The sequence below is a fragment of the Lissotriton vulgaris genome, chromosome 12 (assembly GCF_964263255.1).
Source record: "Lissotriton vulgaris chromosome 12, aLisVul1.2, whole genome shotgun sequence".
Classification (NCBI taxonomy): Eukaryota; Metazoa; Chordata; class Amphibia; order Caudata; family Salamandridae; genus Lissotriton; species Lissotriton vulgaris.
This window is the reverse complement of record NC_141700.1, coordinates 97,927,247-97,951,490: the sequence shown is the minus strand read 5'-3', so window position 1 is coordinate 97,951,490 and position 24,244 is coordinate 97,927,247.

Below are 24,244 nucleotides of genomic sequence, written 5' to 3'. Positions count from 1 at the left end.
AAGGCAAAAAATCTGGGGTAACCATAGTCAGGTAGCCACCTTCCTACATAACCCCCCCCCAAACGAAAGGAGATAAGGCTATCCTTGGCCAGGTAAGCCTTTATTGCCTGAGTGGCCATATAAGGAAGTACCTGCACTAGCATGGGTACCCCCTGTCTCATGGTCCACTAAGCAGTCCCTCACCCTAGGGGTATTAGAGGGTCTCCACCATAGGGAATCACTACCTTGGGTGTGTTTATGCAAAGTTAAAGGCTGGTTTGGATATGGAGCATTGAAGTGAGGCTCCACTATTTTTGGGCTCAACTTCCTCCAATTATCTTCCACCATGTGTGCCTTTCTTTCTTCAACTGAGTTGCACTGAGCTCTCAGGGTCAACCTCTGGCTACCTAAAGCTGGAGGCTGGGTCCCTCTGTTTGGCTTGCTGGAGGGACAGTTCAGGTTTGGGCCCTTTGGGTCCCAGGTTTGGCTGTGCCCAACAGAATCCATCTGTGGGAGGTCCCTAACTGTTTTTAAGGGGGCTCCCTCAGGAGTTTTTAAAGTTTTCACCTTACTAGGCCTACTAGTTTTGGTGCCCCTAATCTGTTGATGGGGGTGCTTTATTTGACAGGGGGCCCTCTGGGTCTCACTGTCCTTCTTGTCCTCTGCAGCCCTGGGCTGACTAAGGCAAGGTAGAGAGGGGCAGGTTACCTGCTCCAGACTGGATCCCACCTGAGAAGGGTCCACTGCCATCAGAGGCTCTGTCAGGCCAGGCCTAACAACCTCTGGGGCAGTTCCTTCATCAGGGGTAAGATCAGTTCCCTGAGGAGGCTGATCCTGTCCTACTGTCTGGTGAGGGGGAGATTTCTCTTCCTCCTCCATGCTCTCAGTTTGGGTGGAGTGATCCATCATTTCAGGCTTCACAACACACATATCTGTTTGAGTTTGGGCTGTGGCCATCTGTAGGAGAGTAGGGTCTGCTATCCTATGGTCACCCCAATTTTTGCTTTTTTGCTTCACTGGTTTTCGACTTACTGAGGCTGTGGGCCTGCTAATCAGACCCCCAGCCTGCTGTTCTCTCTCTAAATTTATAATACATGTGCTATAGGTACATACCACAATTGGAAATGGACTCCTTGTCAGCCCCTGTACCATGCACTATAGGTGCTCAGGGCATAGGTGCCACCAAGGCCTACCAGGGGCTGAAGCATAGCTTTTGCCACCCCTGGCTGGTTCTTAAATTGACACAACTGGCTGATCACTCAGCTGGGGCAAGTGGGTGTAATCACCCCTTGCTTAGATATAGTATACCTATATCTAAACCTATATCTGGACACATATATAACCTGTGAGCCACTCCTATGGAAGGCCTCATCAATCCTGGAGGCAGAGTGCGTGGTTTTATGTGAGATGGAGCTCTGGCATGAGCTGAGCCTATCTGCAGCTGTCGGGAACCACTCCCTAAGCTGATCCGGGATAATGCCATACCATATACTCTTAAGCGCCTTATAATCCTCGCGGTTATATAGCAACTTTGGTTTGGCTTTATCAAAACATGTCGTGTAAGGTGTCATACGAATTGGAATACTACCCCCTCGCCAGTTCTGGCGACGGGGGTAGCATTCCACCCTTCTAGAGGGAGAAGACATGTTACTTTGCTGAAACGCGGTTGATTTAAAATGAGCCTCAGATCCACAAAATGGATGCCCCTGCCACAGACACGGGTCTGGCCTCCTGCTGCTGACCGAAACCCGGCAGAGGAGGCCTGGACAAAGAGTTTCCTGTCACAGGGCGGTGTCAAACCACCCCAGACAGGAGATAGTGGATTGGAGTAGGGAGGTTTCAAAGAAACCAGACACTGCCTGGGGAGCACAAGGCTGCCCCTTGCAGGATCCGGCCAAACCGGTTCTGGGGCCTCCCAGCCCCTGTCCCAGCGCGGCCAGGATCAAAGGAGAGGGGTGTAACCACCCCCTTCCTGGGTCCCACCCATAGGAGGGGACCTAGCAGGATGTCCAACCCCCTAGATTCGAATAAGAGGGGGAGCAGTCCCAACGGACTTCAGATCATCCTGAAGAAACATAAGAAACGAAATCTGGACCCTTCGACTTTCTACACGACGTGAGAAGACTGAAGAATCTCCCTTGTGGTCAAGGAGTGACCACCCTGTGCAAACAGGCACCATCCAGCCCTCGACCCTTGCTTTGTTGCAGTTCCCGCCGGAACTCGAGCGACAGAGATCGACGAGATCAAGCTTGCCTGCCTTCTACCTGCCCGATCCACAGTCCCTGCAGAGCTGAGACCCGTGGAGGCGACCGGAAGCGTGGGGCACGCCATCTTGAAAAGGCCACGAGACGCTGACCGTGCAGCCCACGAGTGACCCTCGAAGCTGTACACCGGGGTTTGAGAAGCCCCAGCCCCGAGCTCCACTTGCACCAAAGCTCACCCCTCCACACTCGACGAGTGCTGCGTGGGGCCCTTCTGCCTGTGTGTGCTCGACGCGTTGGCCCGGTCACTTGCCAGCTGGCTTGTGGCCCCTGTGCCGACGAAACTTGAAAACCGACTTGCTTTTCTGGTTGCTCCAGATCTGCACCAGCTCCTGTGAAAAGGAGCACCCACTCTGACCCTCCTGGTTCGAGTGATAAGCAATCTCCCGGTTCCGCGTGGATTGCTTTTGCCAAGTGCTGTTTGCTACAATCTTCAAGCCGACGGTGCTGACGGCGAGAGCCTACGTGGGACAGATCGTGACCTGCTCCTGGACATCGCAGATGCCCCAGAGCCCACGTGACAGCGGAGAGAAGCCTATCGACAACCGCCTGATTGCGCCCGACATTGCCTGGTTCCGTCCTGGTTCCACCCTGGTCACTGCTGAGTGACCCAGACTCTGTCCCCTCTGCTTTCAGGTACTTTTCTACTTCGATCCACCCTTGGATCGCACCGGACACTTCTGCTTCACAGCGCCTGCAGCTGCAACAGCTCCAAGCACCAAGAACCTGCGTGACAGAACCCGACGCCACTTCGACCCTGTGCACCCACGGCCTGTGGGTGAGGTAACTTTGCAACGCCGGTGTCCTTACACTGGCACACACCTCTAGGGTCTGTGTCTGAAGTTTTGTGTTTCTAGGTTCAGCGGAAGTATCATTTAATTCACTTTAACTAACTTTTACGCACCATTGACTTTACATTGGTGCGCGCCGCACTTTCCGTGCTGCACCCGTATCCTGTGGGCTACTCCCGACTTCTTCATTGCTTGTCCTGACTGCTCCCAGCGAATCTCTAGGCCCTAGGCCTAACCATTGCTCGATAAGTGTTACTTATACCATTTTTTTAGTATATGGTCTGAGTGGCCCCCCGCCCTCAGCCATAATTGTGCCAACTTTATATGTTTAACAGTGCTTTTGATTTAACGCTTGTGCCCCTTTCCTCATAAAGAGTACTGGGGAGTAATTTAGAAATAAATACATATATTTTTACAATATATACTTGTGTGGTGTCCTTTCATTTGATTACAGGATTGTATGTGGTAAAACAAGCTCGCTTAACACGACCTCTTAAGTTAAGCCTTTAAGGCTGCTTAGTCCATGCTACCACTAGGATAGCTTGTCTACAAGGTTGACTTACAACCTGACATCTTTGGGGTTTGTTTGGACTGATACCCAGTGGTTCCAGAATTGGAAACACTACATATCAGGCCAACTTCTCACATTGGTGTGCAGCGGTGCGGATTTGAGCTTGCTGTTTGTTTTACCATTGCAATCTTTATCAAATTGAAAGATCACATCAAGTACCTCTAGGTACATATAAATCAAAAGCTTAGCATATTAAGTTCTACTGAACTTAGTAGTTGTAGATTAAAGGGATTAGCACACCCTGACTACAACTCACTAGCAAGGTACAGTAGGAAACCACTTAGTGTAGGTAAGTGCACCACTTACACCTCACTAGCAGTCATGTCTGATACAGGTAGACCCTCAGGTTCTGCTCCTGTAGAAGTTGATCCTATAGGGACAACATCCAGATATGACAACCTTAGCCACAAAGACCTGAGTGCCTTGTGCACAGCCAGGGGGCTAAAAAAGGGCAGAGGCCCTACCATTCCTTCCCTAATAGCTCTCCTAGAAAAGGATGACCTAGATAAGGTGAGTCAGGCTCCCTTAGAATCAGGTGAAGGGATAAACTCCCCTGAGAATGAGGATCTTCCAGAAGATGATGTAGTAGAGGAGGAAGAGGAAGAGGAAGGCTCTGATTTAGAAGAGCCTGAAGATCAGGATCAGAGGGGAAACCAGGTACAGGTTGCCAGCCTTAACCAGGCCAACTTGGACCTACATGGGAATGGGGGGGGCCAGCACCACCCCAGATCTCATAACCAAATTCTCCCAGGTAATAGGAGGGAGAGATCTCTATCAGGGGACTCTCACCTTTCTAGTGCCTCAAGAGAATCTCAAAGAGGAATGACTTCCTCCCAGAGAAAAGAGCATAGGGCCAGGATGAGGGCTGTCCAACTCCAAATAGAGAGGGAAGAGGTAGCCCTGGCTCAAGCTAAGCTTACCTTGGAACAAGCTAAACTTACCTTGGCAAGGGAGAAAAAAATAAGTGGCTTAGATGCCACTGGTGGCAGCAAAATTCCTAAAGAAAAAGACAGGGCCTATGACAATAGAAACCTGACAAAAATTGTGCCCCCCTACAAGGAAGGGGATGATATCCACAAATGGATGACTGCTCTTGAGAGAGCCTGCATGGTACAGCAGGTCCCTGAGGATCAGTGGGCGGCAATTTTATGGTACTCCTTTTCTGAGAAAGGGAGGGACAGGCTCCTCACTGTTAGACCTGAGGATGCCAAAAACTACTCTGTTCTGAAGAGTGCTCTTATTGAAGGGTTTGGCCTAACCACTGAGCAATACAGGTTGTTGTTCAGAGACACCCAAAAAGCACAGACTCAGGACTGGACTGATTTTGTAGATTGTGCCACTAAGGCTCTGGAGGGTTGGCTGCAGGGAAGTAAAGTTTCAGACTATACAGGATTGTACAATCTTATGATGAGAGAACAGATCCTTAATAACTGTCAGAACCAGCTGTTGCATCAATACCTTGTTGACTCTGATTTGACCTCTCCCCAAGAATTGGGAAAGAAGGCAGACAAATGGGTCAGAACAAGGATTAAGCAGAAAAACCAGAACCAAGGTGACCAGAAGAAAACAGACCAGAAGGGTGGGAATCAGAAAGATAAAGAAAAGGACCAGAAGTCTTCAGGCCCCCAAACTAGCAATAAGGAGGGGGGTTCCCAAAATGGAAACAAGAAAAAGAAGAATGATGGCCCAAAGAAACCTTGGTGTAATACCTGCAAATCAGTTTCACACTGGGGCAGTGAATGCACTAAGAAAAATCCAGTCCCCACCACTGCAGCTCCTAAAGCAACTGCACCCCCTAGTACAGTCAGCAGTGGTGGTACACAGCCAAAGGGTTTAGTAGGGTTGACCCTGGGTACTGAGGTGGAATCTGGCCTAGTCAGAATCCCCACACAGGCAGTTCTCCTATATGATGTGGACTTATCTTTGCCCACTGCAGTAAGCCCCAGTAATCTGGGCAAATATAGGCAGACTCCCTTAATTAATGAGAAACTGGCTCAGGCCTACAGGGACACTTGTGCCAGTGTCACAATGGTGACACCTGGCTTTGTGGACCCTGGACAGATTGTACTAGGTGAAAGTTACCTAGTGACCAATGCAAGCAACTCCACTACTTCCCATAGTGTGGCTGTTGTGAACTTCTCCTGGGGAGGGGTAGATGGCCTAAAGAAAGTTGTTGTGAGTGCAGACCTCCCAGTAGACTGTCTGTTAGGCAATGATCTTGAAAGCTCAGTTTGGTCAGAAGTGGAGTACAGGACTCATGCAGAAATGCTAGGGATTTCAGCTCATGTCCTTGCAGTGACAAGGTCTCAGGCTAAGAAGTGCCTTCCTGAACCAGTGGTGGATCTTGAAACAATAGACCAACCACAACCCAAGAGGAGGAGCAAGAGGGTTAAGGCTGTGCCTTCCCACTTGCCCCAGGTTGAGGATCAAGTTTCACAGGAAACTGATTCTGCAGTCCAAGAGGAGACTGTCTCAGATGAGCTTGAACCTGAACAGGTTGAGTTTCTGGGGACAGGGGGACCCTCAAGGGCAGACCTGGGGCAGGCCCAATTAGATTGCCCTTCACTTGAACCCCTCAGACAGCAAGCTGCTGCTGAGGCTGCAGGGAATGCTCAAGGTACCCATAAGGTGTATTGGGATGAAGGGCTCCTTTATTCAGAGGCTAGAGACCCCAAGCCTGGCACCACCAGGAGGTTGGTTATACCTTTGAAGTTTAGGGGCTTCCTTCTTACCTTGGCCCATGATATTCCCCTTGCAGGACACTTAGGCCAGAATAAGACTTGGGACAGGCTTGTTCCACACTTTCACTGGCCTCACATGTCAGAAAATGTCAAGGAGTTTTGTCGCTCCTGTGTCACTTGCCAAGCCAGTGGTAAGTCAGGTGGCACCACAAAGGCCCCCCTGATACCACTACCTGTGGTGGGGGTACCCTTTGAAAGAGTTGGAATAGACATTGTGGGTCCCATGGATCCTCAAACAGCATCTGGGCACAGATTTATACTGGTGGTAGTGGATCATGCCACCAGGTACCCAGAGGCAATTCCCCTGAGGACCACCACAGCTCCTGTGGTGGCAAAAGCCCTCATTGCAGTTTTCTCAAGAGTGGGCTTTCCAAAGGAGGTTCTTTCAGACAGAGGTACTAACTTTATGTCTGGATACTTAAAAGCAATGTGGAAAGAGTGTGGAGTAAACTATAAGTTTACCACACCCTACCATCCACAGTGCAATGGGCTTGTGGAAAGGTTCAACAAGACCCTAAAGGGAATGATAAAAGGTTTACCAGAGAAGCTTAGGCGGAAATGGGACATCCTTTTACCCTGCTTGCTCTTTGCTTACAGAGAGGTCCCACAGAAGGGGGTTGGCTACAGCCCTTTTGAACTTTTGTTTGGCCACCCTGTAAGAGGTCCATTGAGTTTGGTGAAGGAAGGATGGGAGTTACCTCTCAAAAAGCCTAAACTAGACATTGTGGACTATGTACTTGGTCTCCGCTCCAGGATGGCTGAATACATGGAGAGAGCATCCAAAAACCTTGAGGCAAGTCAGGAATTACAGAAAGCCTGGCATGACCAAAAGGCTGTTATGGTTGAGTTCCAGCCAGGACAGAAGGTGTGGGTGTTGGACCCAGTGGGGCCAGCAGCTCTCCAGGACAAATGGACTGGACCCTACCCTATCATTGAAAAGAAGGGAGAAGTCACCTACTTGGTTGACTTTGGTACCCCTAGGAGCCCCCACAGGGTGCTCCATGTGAACAGATTGAAAGCATTTGTTGACAGGGAGGACATGAGTCTCCTCATGGCCACAGATGGGGAACAGGAGGAAGAGAGTGACCCTCTCCCAGACCTGCTTTCCCAGAACCCTGATGATGGTTCAGTTGAAGGAGTAGCCTTGGCAGGCAGCCTCACTGAGCAGCAACAGGTGGACTGCAGACAGGTGTTGCAGGCCCACAGACAATTGTTTTCACTCACACCCAGTCAGACTAACTGGTGCACCCATGAGGTGGACACTGGTGACAATCTGCCTGTGAAGAATAAGATCTACAGGCAACCTGACCATGTCAGGGATTGTATAAAGGCTGAGGTACAAAAGATGTTGGAGCTTGGAGTGATTGAGCCATCAGAGAGCCCATGGGCTAGCCCAGTGGTCCTTGTGCCAAAACCTCATACCAAAGATGGGAAGAGAGAAATGAGGTTTTGTGTGGACTACAGAGGTCTCAATGCTGTCACTAGGACAGATGCTCATCCCATTCCAAGAGCAGATGAGCTCATTGATAAATTGGCTTCTGCCAAGTTTCTGAGCACATTTGATTTGACAGCTGGCTACTGGCAAATCAGACTAGCTGAGGAGTCAAAAGCCAAAACAGCATTTTCGACCCCTAGTGGACATTATCAATTTGTGGTAATGCCCTTTGGCTTGAAGAATGCACCTGCCACTTTCCAAAGGTTGGTGAACCAAGTCCTTGCTGGGCTGGATGACTTTTGTGCAGCATATCTAGATGATATTGCTGTCTTTAGCTCCACCTGGGAGGATCACCTGATCCACCTGAAGAAGGTTCTGGAGGCCCTGCAAAAGGCAGGCCTGACTATCAAGGCTACTAAGTGCCAGATAGGGCAGAGCAAGGTTGTGTACTTGGGCCACCTAGTAGGTGGGGGTCAAGTTCAACCACTGGAGAGCAAGATCCAGACCATACAGGACTGGGCTCCTCCAACTACCCAGACACAAGTCAGAGCCTTCTTGGGCCTGACTGGGTATTACAGAAAATTTGTAAAGAACTATGGGTCCATTGTGACACCATTGAATGACTTGACATCCAAGAAGATGCCCAAAAAGGTTCAGTGGACAGTTAGCTGTCAAAAGGCATTTGATGACCTGAAGAAGGCCATGTGCTCTGCACCTATCCTGAAGAGTCCTGACTACTCCAAACAGTTCATTGTACAGACAGATGCTTCTGAGTTGGGGGTGGGAGCTGTGCTTTCACAACTTAATCAAGATGGTCAAGACCAGCCCATTGCTTTTATTAGCAGAAGGCTGACCCCCAGGGAGAAACGTTGGTCAGCTATTGAGAGGGAGGCCTTTGCTGTGGTTTGGGCCCTGAAGAAGTTGAGGCCATACTTGTTTGGTACTCACTTCCTAATTCAGACAGACCATAAGCCCCTCTTGTGGCTAAATCAGATGAAGGGTGAAAATCCCAAACTGCTCAGGTGGTCCATTTCCCTACAGGGGATGGACTTTACAGTGGAGCACCGCCCAGGGACTGACCATGGTAATGCAGATGGTCTCTCCAGGTACTTCCACTTAGAACATGAAGACTTATCTGGTCAAGGTTAAGTTTAATGTCCCTGCGTTTGGGGGGGGGTTATGTAGGAGAGTAGGGTCTGCTATCCTATGGTCACCCCAATTTTTGCTTTTTTGCTTCACTGGTTTTCGACTTACTGAGGCTGTGGGCCTGCTAATCAGACCCCCAGCCTGCTGTTCTCTCTCTAAATTTATAATACATGTGCTATAGGTACATACCACAATTGGAAATGGACTCCTTGTCAGCCCCTGTACCATGCACTATAGGTGCTCAGGGCATAGGTGCCACCAAGGCCTACCAGGGGCTGAAGCATAGCTTTTGCCACCCCTGGCTGGTTCTTAAATTGACACAACTGGCTGATCACTCAGCTGGGGCAAGTGGGTGTAATCACCCCTTGCTTAGATATAGTATACCTATATCTAAACCTATATCTGGACACATATATAACCTGTGAGCCACTCCTATGGAAGGCCTCATCAATCCTGGAGGCAGAGTGCGTGGTTTTATGTGAGATGGAGCTCTGGCATGAGCTGAGCCTATCTGCAGCTGTCGGGAACCACTCCCTAAGCTGATCCGGGATAATGCCATACCATATACTCTTAAGCGCCTTATAATCCTCGCGGTTATATAGCAACTTTGGTTTGGCTTTATCAAAACATGTCGTGTAAGGTGTCATACGAATTGGAATACTACCCCCTCGCCAGTTCTGGCGACGGGGGTAGCATTCCACCCTTCTAGAGGGAGAAGACATGTTACTTTGCTGAAACGTGGTTGATTTAAAATGAGCCTCAGATCCACAAAATGGATGCCCCTGCCACAGACACGGGTCTGGCCTCCTGCTGCTGACCGAAACCCGGCAGAGGAGGCCTGGACAAAGAGTTTCCTGTCACAGGGCGGTGTCAAACCACCCCAGACAGGAGATAGTGGATTGGAGTAGGGAGGTTTCAAAGAAACCAGACACTGCCTGGGGAGCACAAGGCTGCCCCTTGCAGGATCCGGCCAAACCGGTTCTGGGGCCTCCCAGCCCCTGTCCCAGCGCGGCCAGGATCAAAGGAGAGGGGTGTAACCACCCCCTTCCTGGGTCCCACCCATAGGAGGGGACCTAGCAGGATGTCCAACCCCCTAGATTCGAATAAGAGGGGGAGCAGTCCCAACGGACTTCAGATCATCCTGAAGAAACATAAGAAACGAAATCTGGACCCTTCGACTTTCTACACGACGTGAGAAGACTGAAGAATCTCCCTTGTGGTCAAGGAGTGACCACCCTGTGCAAACAGGCACCATCCAGCCCTCGACCCTTGCTTTGTTGCAGTTCCCGCCGGAACTCGAGCGACAGAGATCGACGAGATCAAGCTTGCCTGCCTTCTACCTGCCCGATCCACAGTCCCTGCAGAGCTGAGACCCGTGGAGGCGACCGGAAGCGTGGGGCACGCCATCTTGAAAAGGCCACGAGACGCTGACCGTGCAGCCCACGAGTGACCCTCGAAGCTGTACACCGGGGTTTGAGAAGCCCCAGCCCCGAGCTCCACTTGCACCAAAGCTCACCCCTCCACACTCGACGAGTGCTGCGTGGGGCCCTTCTGCCTGTGTGTGCTCGACGCGTTGGCCCGGTCACTTGCCAGCTGGCTTGTGGCCCCTGTGCCGACGAAACTTGAAAACCGACTTGCTTTTCTGGTTGCTCCAGATCTGCACCAGCTCCTGTGAAAAGGAGCACCCACTCTGACCCTCCTGGTTCGAGTGATAAGCAATCTCCCGGTTCCGCGTGGATTGCTTTTGCCAAGTGCTGTTTGCTACAATCTTCAAGCCGACGGTGCTGACGGCGAGAGCCTACGTGGGACAGATCGTGACCTGCTCCTGGACGTCGCAGATGCCCCAGAGCCCACGTGACAGCGGAGAGAAGCCTATCGACAACCGCCTGATTGCGCCCGACATTGCCTGGTTCCGTCCTGGTTCCACCCTGGTCACTGCTGAGTGACCCAGACTCTGTCCCCTCTGCTTTCAGGTACTTTTCTACTTCGATCCACCCTTGGATCGCACCGGACACTTCTGCTTCACAGCGCCTGCAGCTGCAACAGCTCCAAGCACCAAGAACCTGCGTGACAGAACCCGACGCCACTTCGACCCTGTGCACCCACGGCCTGTGGGTGAGGTAACTTTGCAACGCCGGTGTCCTTACACTGGCACACACCTCTAGGGTCTGTGTCTGAAGTTTTGTGTTTCTAGGTTCAGCGGAAGTATCATTTAATTCACTTTAACTAACTTTTACGCACCATTGACTTTACATTGGTGCGCGCCGCACTTTCCGTGCTGCACCCGTATCCTGTGGGCTACTCCCGACTTCTTCATTGCTTGTCCTGACTGCTCCCAGCGAATCTCTAGGCCCTAGGCCTAACCATTGCTCGATAAGTGTTACTTATACCATTTTTTTAGTATATGGTCTGAGTGGCCCCCCGCCCTCAGCCATAATTGTGCCAACTTTATATGTTTAACAGTGCTTTTGATTTAACGCTTGTGCCCCTTTCCTCATAAAGAGTACTGGGGAGTAATTTAGAAATAAATACATATATTTTTACAATATATACTTGTGTGGTGTCCTTTCATTTGATTACAGGATTGTATGTGGTAAAACAAGCTCGCTTAACACGACCTCTTAAGTTAAGCCTTTAAGGCTGCTTAGTCCATGCTACCACTAGGATAGCTTGTCTACAAGGTTGACTTACAACCTGACATCTTTGGGGTTTGTTTGGACTGATACCCAGTGGTTCCAGAATTGGAAACACTACATATCAGGCCAACTTCTCACACCATCACAGCCCCACCAACCTTTTCAGGAGGAGACTCAGTTTGGGTTTCTGCTGTTATCATAACAGCTTTGCTATTCTGTTTTGGAAGAGCTTCTGGTAAAGATGGGGCAGAGAGTTGCTCAGCCCTACCAACCCTTTCAGGAGGGACATCTTGAATTGGGGCTATAGCCAGTACAGCCCCACTAACCTTTCCATTGGAGTTTACCATTCTAGAATGGATTTCCTGTTCAACCTCAGCCCAGGCTGAGATTTCCAAATCATTACCCAGTAGACAGTCTACAGGCAAGTTTGGTGACACTGCCACTCTCTTTGGGCCAATGACACCTCCCCAGCTGAGACTTACTACTGCCATGGGATGATTTGTTTGGATGCCATCAATGTTTGTTACCTGGTATCTGGCACCAGGTAAAAGTTGCTTAGAGGGGACTATACAGTCAGCCACCATGGTGATGCTAGCCCCTGTGTCTCTGAAAGCTTCAGCTTTCAAACCATTGATGATGGGTTCTTGTCTATATTTGCTCAAGGTATTTGGGCAAACAGAGAAGTTGGCAAACCCCATGCCAGTCTCATAAACAAGATCATTTGGGGATGGGGACCTGGATAGGCCAGGGTCCCCTTGGGCTCCAAAAGTAAACCCACCCAGATTCCTGGGTGTGCTCCCACTTCCTGGGGGATTACTGCTGACAGTAACAGGAGGTGTTGGAGCTGGCTTTGGAGGTATGTTTTCTTTATTGCCATTCTTGGGACAACAGCTGTCTGTTTTGTAATGCCCAACCTGTTTACAGGCATGACAATAAGGCTTTTTCTCAGTTGATGAAGTGTCTTGGGACCCACCCCCATTCTTGGAGTTTTGGGGCCCTGGGGAAGTCTTTTCTTTACTTTTATCCCCACCCTTATCTTGAGGCTTGGTAGACTCCTTCTTCTGGTTACTGTCCTGATTCTTAGGCCTAATCCTGGTTCTGACCCATTTATCTGCCCTCTTTCCCAATTCTTGGGGAGAGGTTAAATCTGAGTCCACCAGGTGCTGGTGTAAGAGCTGGTTCTGACAATTACTTAGGATCTGCTCCCTCATAATCAAATTATACAATCCTTTGAAGTCATGTACTTTGCTGCCATTTAGCCAACCCTCCAGAGCCTTAGTTGCACAATCAACAAAATCAGTCCAGTCCTGAGTCTGTGTCTTCTGGGTGTCTCTGAACTTTAACCTGTACTGTTCAGTGGTTAAGCCAAACCCATCTATTAGGACACTCTTCAGGACTTTGTAATTGCTGGCATCCTCATGTCTGACAGTGAGGAGCCTATCTCTCCCTTTCTCTGAAAAGGAGTACCATAAGATTGCTGCCCACTGTTCCTCAGGAACCTGCTGTACCATGCAGGCTCTCTCCAGAGCAGTCATCCATTTGTGGATGTCATCCCCTTCCTGATAGGGGGGCACAATCTTTGTCAGGTTTCTACTATCATAGGACCTGGGTTTCTCTTTAGGAATATTGCTGCCACCAGTGGAATCTAATCCACACATTTTTCTTTCTCTTGCTAAAGCAAGTTTAGCTTGAGCCAAGGCTACCTCTTCCCTCTCTATCTGGAGTTGGACAGCCCTCATTCTGGCCCTATGCTCTTTTCTCTGGGAGGAAGTCATTCCTCTTTGAGATTCTCTTGAGGCACTAGAAAGATGAGAGTCTCCTGATGGAGATCTCACCCTCCTGTTGCCTGGGAGAATTTGGTTATGAGATCTGGAGTGGTGCTGGCCCTCTCCATTCTCATGTAGGTCTAGGTTGGCCTGGTTAAGCCTGGCAACCTGTACCTGGTTCACCCTCTGATCCTGATCTTCAGGCTCTTCTACATCTGAGCCTTCCTCTTCCTCTTCCTCCTCCTCTTCATCTTCTGGAAGATTCTCATTCTCAGGGGAGTGTATCCCTTCACCTGATTCTAAGGGAGCCTGACTCGCCTTATCTAAGTCATCCTTTTCTAGGAGAGCTACTAGGGAAGGAATGGTAGGGCCTCTGCCCTTTTTTAGCCCCCTGGCTGTGCACAAGGCACTCAGGTCTTTATGGCTAAGGTTGTCATATCTGGATGTTGTCCCTATAGGATCAACTATTACAGGAGCAGAGCCTGAGGCTCTATCTGTATCAGACATGACTGCTAGTGAGGTGTAAGTGATGCACTTACCTACACTAAGTGTTTTCCTACTGTACCTTGCTAGTGAGTTGTAGTCAGGGTGTGCTAATCCCTTTAATCTACAACTACTAAGTTCAGTAGAACTTAATATGCTAAGCTTTTGATTTATATGTACCTAGAGGTACTTGATGTGATCTTTCAATTTGATGTAAAGATTGCAATGGTAAAACAAACAGCAAGCTCAAATCCGCACCGCTGCACACCAATGTGAGAAGTTGGCCTGATATGTAGTGTTTCTAATTCTGGAACCACTTGGTATCAGTCCAAACAAACCCCAAAGATGTCTGGTTGTAAGTCAACCTTGTTAGACAAGCTATCCTAGTGGTAGCATGGACTAAGCAGCCTTAAAGGCTTAACTTAAGAGGTCGTGTTAAGCGAGCTGTTTTACCACATACAATCCTGTAATCAAATGAAAGGACACCACACAAGTATATATTGTAAAAATATATGTATTTATTTCTAAATTACTCCCCAGTACTCTTTATGAGGAAAGGGGCACAAGCGTTAAATCAAAAGCACAGTAAAACATATAAAGTTGCACAGTTATGGATGAGGGCGGTGGCCACTCAGACCATATATTAAAAAAGTGTTATAAGGAACACTTATCGAACAATGGTTAGGCCTAGGGCCTAGAGATTCGCTGGGAGCAGTCAGGACTAGCAATGATGAAGTCGGGAGTAGCCCACAGGAGACGGGTGCAGCACGGAAAGTGCGGCGCGCACCAATGTAAAGTCAATGGTGCGTAAAAGTTGGATAAAGTGAATTAAATGATACTTCCGCTGAACCTAGGAACACAAAACTTTAGACACAGACCCTAGAGGTGTGTACCAGTGTAAGGACACCGGCGTTGCAAAGTTACCTCACCCACAGGCCGTGGGTGCACAGGGTCGAAGTGGCGTCGGGTTCTGTCACGCAGGTTCTTGGTGCTTGAAGCTGTTGCAGCTGCAGGCGCTGTGAAGCAGAAGTGTCCGGTGCGATCCAAGGGTGGATCGAAGTAGAAAAGTACCTGAAAGCAGAGGGGACAGAGTCTGGGTCACTCAGCAGTGACCAGGGTGGAACCAGGACGGAACCAGGCAATGTCGGGCGCAATCAGGCGGTTGTCGATAGGCTTCTCTCCGCTGTCACGTGGGCTCTGGGGCATCTGCGACGTCCAGGAGCAGGTCACGATCTGTCCCACGTAGGCTCTCGCCGTCAGCACCGTCGGCTTCAAGATTGCAGCAAACAGCACTTGGCAAAAGCAATCCACGCAGAACCGGGAGATTGCTTATCACTCGAACCAGGAGGGTCAGAGTGGGTGCTCCTTTTTACAGGAGCTGGTGCAGATCTGGAGCAACCAGAAAAGCGAGTCGTATTTCAAGTTTCGTTGGCACAGGGGCCACAAGCCAGCTGGCAAGTGACCGGGCCAACGCGTCGAGCACACACAGGCAGAAGGGCCCCACGCAGCACTCGTCGAGTGTGGAGGGGTGAGCTTTGGTGCAAGTGGAGCTCGGGCTGGGGCTTCTCAAACCCCGGTGTACAGCTTCGAGGGTCACTCGTGGGCTGCACGGTCAGCGTCTCGTGGCCTTTTCAAGATGGCGTGCCCCACGCTTCCGGTCACCTCCACGGGTCTCAGCTCTGCAGGGACTGTGGATCGGGCAGGTAGAAGGCAGGCAAGCTTGATCTCGTCAATCTCTGTCGCTCGAGTCCCGGCGGGGACTGCAACAAAGCAAGGGTCGAGGGCTGGTTGGTACCTGTTTGCACAGGGTGGTCACTCCTTGACCACAAGGGAGATTCTTCAGTCTTCTCACGTCGTGTAGAAAGTCGAAGGGTCCAGATTTCGTTTCTTATGTTTCTTCAGGATGATCTGAGTTGCATTGGCACTGCTCCCCCTCTTATTCCAATCTGAGGAGTGGATCTCCTGCTAGGTCCCTCCCCTATGGGTGGGACCAGGAAGGGGGGTGGTTACACCCCCTTTCCTTTGTCCAGGTCTCACTGGAGCTGGGGCTGGGCTGCCCCAGAACCGGTTTGACCGGATTATGCAAGGGGAAGCCTTGTGCTCCCCAGGCACTGTCTGGTTTCATTCAAACCTCCCTGCTACAATCCACTATCTCCTGTCTGGGGTGGTGTCACACCTCCCTGTGACAGGAAATCCTTTGTCCAGGCCTCCTCTGCTGAGTTTCGGTCAGCAGCAGGAGGTCAGACATGTGTCTGTGGCAGAAGCATCCATTTTGTGGATCTGAGGCTCTTTTAAAAATCAACCGCGTTTTAGCAAAAGTAACATGTCGTCCCCTCTAGAGGGGTGGAATGCTACCCCCGTCACCAGGACTGGCGAGGGGGTAGTATTCCAAATCGTATGACACCTTACACGACATGTTTTGATAAAGCCAAACCAAAGTTGACATATAACCGCGAGGATTATAATGCACTTAATAGTATATGGTTTGGCATTATCCCGGAACAGCTAAGGGAATTGGTCCCGACAGCTGCAGACAGGCTCCGCTCATGCTAGAGCACCATCTCACATTAAACCACGCACTCTGCCTTCAGGATTGTTAAGGCCTGCCATAGGAGTGGCTCACAGGTTTATAAGTGTCCAGATAGGTTTAGATATAGGCATACTATCTCTAAGCAAGGGGTGATTACACCACCTTGCCCCGGCTGAGTGATCAGCCAGCTGTGTCAATTTTAGATAGCCAGCCAGGGGTGGCAAAAGATATGCTGCAGCCCCTGGTAGGCCTTGGATGCACCTATGCCCTGGGCACCTATAGTGCTCTGTACAGGGGCTGATAAGGTGACCCAAGCCAATCTAGTTATGCACCTAGGGTACATGGAATCCATTTTACAGAGAGAGCAGATAGCCTGGGGCCCTGATTAGCAGGGAACCAGGCCAACTAAGTCGAAAACCAGCTAAACACAAGGCAAAAAATCTGGGGTAATGTGAGAAGTTGGCCTGATATGTAGTGTTTCCAATTCTGGAACCACTGGGTATCAGTCCAAACAAACCCCAAAGATGTCAGGTTGTAAGTCAACCTTGTAGACAAGCTATCCTAGTGGTAGCATGGACTAAGCAGCCTTAAAGGCTTAACTTAAGAGGTCGTGTTAAGCGAGCTTGTTTTACCACATACAATCCTGTAATCAAATGAAAGGACACCACACAAGTATATATTATAAAAATATATGTATTTATTTCTAAATTACTCCCCAATACTCTTTATGAGGAAAGGGGCACAAGCGTTAAATCAAAAGCACAGTAAAACATATAAAGTTGCACAGTTATGGATGAGGGCGGGTGGCCACTCAGACCATATATTAAAAAAGTGGTATAAGGAACACTTATCGAACAATGGTTAGGCCTAGGGCCTAGAGATTCGCTGGGAGCAGTCAGGACTAACAATGATGAAGTCGGGAGTAGCCCACAGGAGACGGGTGCAGCACGGAAAGTGCGGCGCGCACCAATGTAAAGTCAATGGTGCGTAAAAGTTGGATAAAGTGAATTAAATGATACTTCCGCTGAACCTAGGAACACAAAACTTTAGACACAGACCCTAGAGGTGTGTACCAGTGTAAGGACACCGGCGTTGCAAAGTTACCTCACCCACAGGCCGTGGGTGCACAGGGTCGAAGTGGCGTCGGGTTCTGTCACGCAGGTTCTTGGTGCTTGGAGCTGTTGCAGCTGCAGGCGCTGTGAAGCAGAAGTGTCCGGTGGATCCAAGGGTGGATCTGAAGTGGTGAAGACCTGAAAGCAGAGGGGACAATGTTCAAAGTCACTGACCAGTGACCACCGTGGAACCAGATTGGAACCAGGCAAAGTCGGGTGCAAACAGGTGATCAGGGGTTGCTTCTCTCTGCAGCCACGTGGACACGAAGAGGTCAAGGACGTCCAGGAGACGATCACGAGCTGTCCCTCGAAGGCTCTAGCTGATGGCGGTGTCGGCAACTCGATTGAAGCAAACAAGCCTTGGCTAATGCAAGCCACAGGGAAAGTGAAAAAGGCTTATTACTCGGACCAGCAAGGTCAGAGCGGGTACTCCTTTCTACAGGAGCGAGGGCAGGTCTGGAGCAACCAGACCCATAGTGTAAATTGTAGGTTTCGTCGCCAAGATGGCCGCTGACCACGTGACAAGCGGACGGGATGGCGAGTCGAGTGGCACAAAACAAAAGGGCCCCACGCAGATCGTGGAGATGCTGGAGGGCTGATCTTTGGTGCAAATGCTGCTCGGTTATAGGGCTTCTCAAACCCCAAAGCACAGAGTCGAGGGTGCCTCGGGTGCTGCGCAGTCAGCGTCTCGGGGGTCTTTCAAGATGGCCGCTCCCACGTCTCTCGGTGCCTCCACGGGTCCCTTCTTTGCAGGGACTGTGGATCGGGCTGGGAGAAGTCTGGGAAGCTGTGTCTTGTCAGGCTCTGCACTCGGGCTCCGGCGGGAGGCGGCGGCAAAGCAGACGTCGAGGTGCTGGGTGGTGCCTGTGTTCACAGGGTGGCCCCTCCTAGGCCACAAGGGAGATTCTCTTCAGTCTTCTATCATCAGAATGTCGAAGTCCAGTCGTCTTCTTAGTTTAAAGTTGATTTCAGGATGATCTGAGTTGCATTGGCACTGCTCCCCCTCTTATTCCAATCTGAGGGGTGGATCTCCTGCTAGGTCCCTCCCCTATGGGTGGGACCAGGAAGGGGGGTGGTTACACCCCCTTTCCTTTGTCCAGGTCTCACTGGAGCTGGGGCTGGGCTGCCCCAGAACCGGTTTGACCGGATTATGCAAGGGGAAGCCTTGTGCTCCCCAGGCACTGTCTGGTTTCATTCAAACCTCCCTGCTACAATCCACTATCTCCTGTCTGGGGTGGTGTCACACCTCCCTGTGACAGGAAATCCTTTGTCCAGGCCTCCTCTGCTGAGTTTCGGTCAGCAGCAGGAGGTCAGACATGTGTCTGTGGCAGAAGCATCCATTTTGTGGATCTGAGGCTCTTTTAAAAATCAACCGCGTTTTAGCAAAAGTAACATGTCGTCCCCTCTAGAGGGGTGGAATGCTACCCCCGTCGCCAGGACTGGCGAGGGGGTAGTATTCCAAATCGTATGACACCTTACACGACATGTTTTGATAAAGCCAAACCAAAGTTGACATATAACCGCGAGGATTATAATGCACTTAATAGTATATGGTTTGGCATTATCCCGGAACAGCTAAGGGAATTGGTCCCGACAGCTGCAGACAGGCTCAGCTCATGCTAGAGCACCATCTCACATTAAACCACGCACTCTGCCTTCAGGATTGTTAAGGCCTGCCATAGGAGTGGCTCACAGGTTTATATGTGTCCAGATAGGTGTAGATATAGGCATACTATATCTAAGCAAGGGGTGATTACACCACCTTGCCCCAGCTGAGTGATCAGCCAGTTGTGTCAATTTTAGATAGCCAGCCAGGGGTGGCAAAAGATATGCTGCAGCCCCTGGTAGGCCTTGGATGCACCTATGCCCTGGGCACCTATAGTGCTCTGTACAGGGGCTGATAAGGTGACCCAAGCCAATCTAGTTATGCACCTAGGGTACATGGAATCCATTTTACAGAGAGAGCAGATAGCCTGGGGCCCTGATTAGCAGGGAACCAGGCCAACTAAGTCGAAAACCAGCTAAACACAAGGCAAAAAATCTGGGGTAACCATAGTCAGGTAGCCACCTTCCTACATAACCCCCCCCCAAACGAAAGGAGATAAGGCTATCCTTGGCCAGGTAAGCCTTTATTGCCTGAGTGGCCATATAAGGAAGTACCTGCACTAGCATGGGTACCCCCTGTCTCATGGTCCACTAAGCAGTCCCTCACCCTAGGGGTATTAGAGGGTCTCCACCATAGGGAATCACTACCTTGGGTGTGTTTATGCAAAGTTAAAGGATGGTTTGGATATGGAGCATTGCAGTGAGGCTCCACTATTTTTGGGCTCAACTTCCTCCAATTATCTTCCACCATGTGTGCCTTTCTTTCTTCAACTGAGTTGCACTGAGCTCTCAGGGTCAACCTCTGGCTACCTAAAGCTGGAGGCTGGGTCCCTCTGTTTGGCTTGCTGGAGGGACAGTTCAGGTTTGGGCCCTTTGGGTCCCAGGTTTGGCTGTGCCCAACAGAATCCATCTGTGGGAGGTCCCTAACTGTTTTTAAGGGGGCTCCCTCAGGAGTTTTTAAAGTTTTCACCTTACTAGGCCTACTAGTTTGGTGCCCCTAATCTGTTGATGGGGGTGCTTTATTTGACAGGGGGCCCTCTGGGTCTCACTGTCCTTCTTGTCCTCTGCAGCCCTGGGCTGACTAAGGCAAGGTAGAGAGGGGCAGGTTACCTGCTCCAGACTGGATCCCACCTGAGAAGGGTCCACTGCCATCAGAGGCTCTGTCAGGCCAGGCCTAACAACCTCTGGGGCAGTTCCTTCATCAGGGGTAAGATCAGTTCCCTGAGGAGGCTGATCCTGTCCTACTGTCTGGTGAGGGGGAGATTTCTCTTCCTCCTCCATGCTCTCAGTTTGGGTGGAGTGATCCATCATTTCAGGCTTCACAACACACATATCTGTTTGAGTTTGGGCTGTGGCCATCACAGCCCCACCAACCTTTTCAGGAGGAGACTCAGTTTGGGTTTCTGCTGTTATCATAACAGCTTTGCTATTCTGTTTTGGAAGAGCTTCTGTTAAAGATGGGGCAGAGAGTTGCTCAGCCCTACCAACCCTTTCAGGAGGGACATCTTGAATTGGGGCTATAGCCAGTACAGCCCCACTAACCTTTCCATTGGAGTTTACCATTCTAGAATGGATTTCCTGTTCAACCTCAGCCCAGGCTGAGATTTCTAAATCATTGCCCAGTAGGCAGTCTACAGGCAAGTTTGGTGACACTGCCACTCTCTTTGGGCCAGTGACACCTCCCCAGCTGAGACTTACTACTGCCATGGGATGATTTGTTTGGATACCATCAATGTTTGTTACCTGGTATGTGGCACCTGGTAAAAGTTGCTTAGAGGGGACTATACAGTCAGCCACCATGGTGATGCTAGCCCCTGTGTCTCTAAAAGCTTCAACTTTCAAACCATTGATGATGGGTTCTTGTTTATATTTGCTCAAGGTATTTGGGCAAACAGAGAAGTTGGCAAACCCCATGCCAGTCTCATAAACAAGATCATTTGGGGATGGGGACCTGGATAGGCCAGGGTCCCCTTGGGCTCCAAAAGTAAACCCACCCAGATTCCTGGGTGTGCTCCCACTTCCTGGGGGATTACTGCTGACAGTAACAGGAGGTGTTGGAGCTGGCTTTGGAGGTATGTTTTCTTTATTGCCATTCTTGGGACAACAGCTGTCTGTTTTGTAATGCCCAACCTGTTTACAGGCATGACAATAAGGTTTTTTCTCAGTTGATGAAGTGTCTTGGGACCCACCCCCCTTCTTGGAGTTTTGGGGCCCTGGGGAAGTGTTTTCTTTACTTTTATCCCCACCCTTATCTTGAGGCTTGGTAGACTCCTTCTTCTGGTTATTGTCCTGATTCTTAGGCCTAATCCTGGTTCTGACCCACTTATCTGCCCTCTTTCCCAATTCTTGGGGAGAGGTCAAATCTGAGTCCACCAGGTGCTGGTGTAAGAGCTGGTTCTGACAATTACTTAGGATCTGCTCCCTCATAATCAAATTATACAATCCTGTGAAGTCATGTACTTTGCTGCCATTTAGCCAACCCTCCAGAGCCTTAGTTGCACAATCAACAAAATCAGTCCAGTCCTGAGTCTGTGTCTTCTGGGTATCTCTGAACTTTAACCTGTACTGTTCAGTGGTTAAGCCAAACCCATCTATTAGGACACTCTTCAGGACTTTGTAATTGCTGGCATCCTCATGTCTGACAGTGAGGAGCCTATCTCTCCCTTTCTCTGAAAAGGAGTACCATAAGATTGCTGCCCACTGTTCCTCAGGAACCTGCTGTACCATGCAGGCTCTCTCCAGAGCAGTCATCCATTTGTGGATGTCATCCCCTTCCTGATAGGGGGGCACAATCTTTGTCAGGTTTCTACTATCATAGGACCTGGGTTTCTCTTTAGGAATTTTGCTGCCACCAGTGGCATCTAAGCCACACAATTTTCTTTCTCTTGCTAAAGCAAGTTTAGCTTGAGCCAAGGCTACCTCTTCCCTTTCTATTTGGAGTTGGACAGCCCTCATCCTGGCCCTATGCTCTTTTCTCTGGGAGGAAGTCATCCCTCTTTGAGATTCTCTTGAGGCACTAGAAAGATGAGAGTCCCTTGATTGAGATCTCACCCTCCTATTACCTGGGAGAATTTGGTTATGAGATCTGGGGAGGTGCTGGCCCTCTCCATTCCCATGTAGGTCTAGGTTGGCCTGGTTAAGCCTGGCAACCTGTACCTGGTTTACCCTCTGATCCTGATCTTCAGGCTCTTCTAGGTCTGAATCCTCCTCCTCTTCTTCTTCTGGAAGATTCTCATTCTCAGGGGAGTTTATCCCTTCACCTGATTCTAAGGGAGCCTGACTCACCTTATCTAGGTCATCCTTTTCTAGGAGAGCTATTAGGGAAGGAATGGTAGGGCCTCTGCCCTTTTTTAGCCCCCTGGCTGTGCACAAGGCACTCAGGTCTTTGTGGCTAAGGTTGTCATATCTGGATGTTGTCCCTATAGGATCAACTTCTACAGGAGCAGAGCCTGAGGCTCTACCTGTATCAGACATGACTGCTAGTGAGGTGTAAGTGATGCACTTACCTACACTAAGTGTTTTCCTACTGTACCTTGCTAGTGAGTTGTAGTCAGGGTGTGCTAATCCCTTTAATCTACAACTACTAAGTTCAGTAGAACTTAATATGCTAAGCTTTTGATTTATATGTACCTAGAGGTACTTGATGTGATCTTTCAATTTGATAAAGATTGCAATGGTAAAACAAACAGCAAGCTCAAATCCGCACCGCTGCACACCAATGTGAGAAGTTGGCCTGATATGTAGTGTTTCCAATTCTGGAACCACTGGGTATCAGTCCAAACAAACCCCAAAGATGTCAGGTTGTAAGTCAACCTTGTAGACAAGCTATCCTAGTGGTAGCATGGACTAAGCAGCCTTAAAGGCTTAACTTAAGAGGTCGTGTTAAGCGAGCTTGTTTTACCACATACAATCCTGTAATCAAATGAAAGGACACCACACAAGTATATATTATAAAAATATATGTATTTATTTCTAAATTACTCCCCAATACTCTTTATGAGGAAAGGGGCACAAGCGTTAAATCAAAAGCACAGTAAAACATATAAAGTTGCACAGTTATGGATGAGGGCGGGTGGCCACTCAGACCATATATTAAAAAAGTGGTATAAGGAACACTTATCGAACAATGGTTAGGCCTAGGGCCTAGAGATTCGCTGGGAGCAGTCAGGACTAACAATGATGAAGTCGGGAGTAGCCCACAGGAGACGGGTGCAGCACGGAAAGTGCGGCGCGCACCAATGTAAAGTCAATGGTGCGTAAAAGTTGGATAAAGTGAATTAAATGATACTTCCGCTGAACCTAGGAACACAAAACTTTAGACACAGACCCTAGAGGTGTGTACCAGTGTAAGGACACCGGCGTTGCAAAGTTACCTCACCCACAGGCCGTGGGTGCACAGGGTCGAAGTGGCGTCGGGTTCTGTCACGCAGGTTCTTGGTGCTTGGAGCTGTTGCAGCTGCAGGCGCTGTGAAGCAGAAGTGTCCGGTGGATCCAAGGGTGGATCTGAAGTGGTGAAGACCTGAAAGCAGAGGGGACAATGTTCAAAGTCACTGACCAGTGACCACCGTGGAACCAGATTGGAACCAGGCAAAGTCGGGTGCAAACAGGTGATCAGGGGTTGCTTCTCTCTGCAGCCACGTGGACACGAAGAGGTCAAGGACGTCCAGGAGACGATCACGAGCTGTCCCTCGAAGGCTCTAGCTGATGGCGGTGTCGGCAACTCGATTGAAGCAAACAAGCCTTGGCTAATGCAAGCCACAGGGAAAGTGAAAAAGGCTTATTACTCGGACCAGCAAGGTCAGAGCGGGTACTCCTTTCTACAGGAGCGAGGGCAGGTCTGGAGCAACCAGACCCATAGTGTAAATTGTAGGTTTCGTCGCCAAGATGGCCGCTGACCACGTGACAAGCGGACGGGATGGCGAGTCGAGTGGCACAAAACAAAAGGGCCCCACGCAGATCGTGGAGATGCTGGAGGGCTGATCTTTGGTGCAAATGCTGCTCTGTTATAGGGCTTCTCAAACCCCAAAGCACAGAGTCGAGGGTGCCTCGGGTGCTGCGCAGTCAGCGTCTCGGGGGTCTTTCAAGATGGCCGCTCCCACGTCTCTCGGTGCCTCCACGGGTCCCTTCTTTGCAGGGACTGTGGATCGGGCTGGGAGAAGTCTGGGAAGCTGTGTCTTGTCAGGCTCTG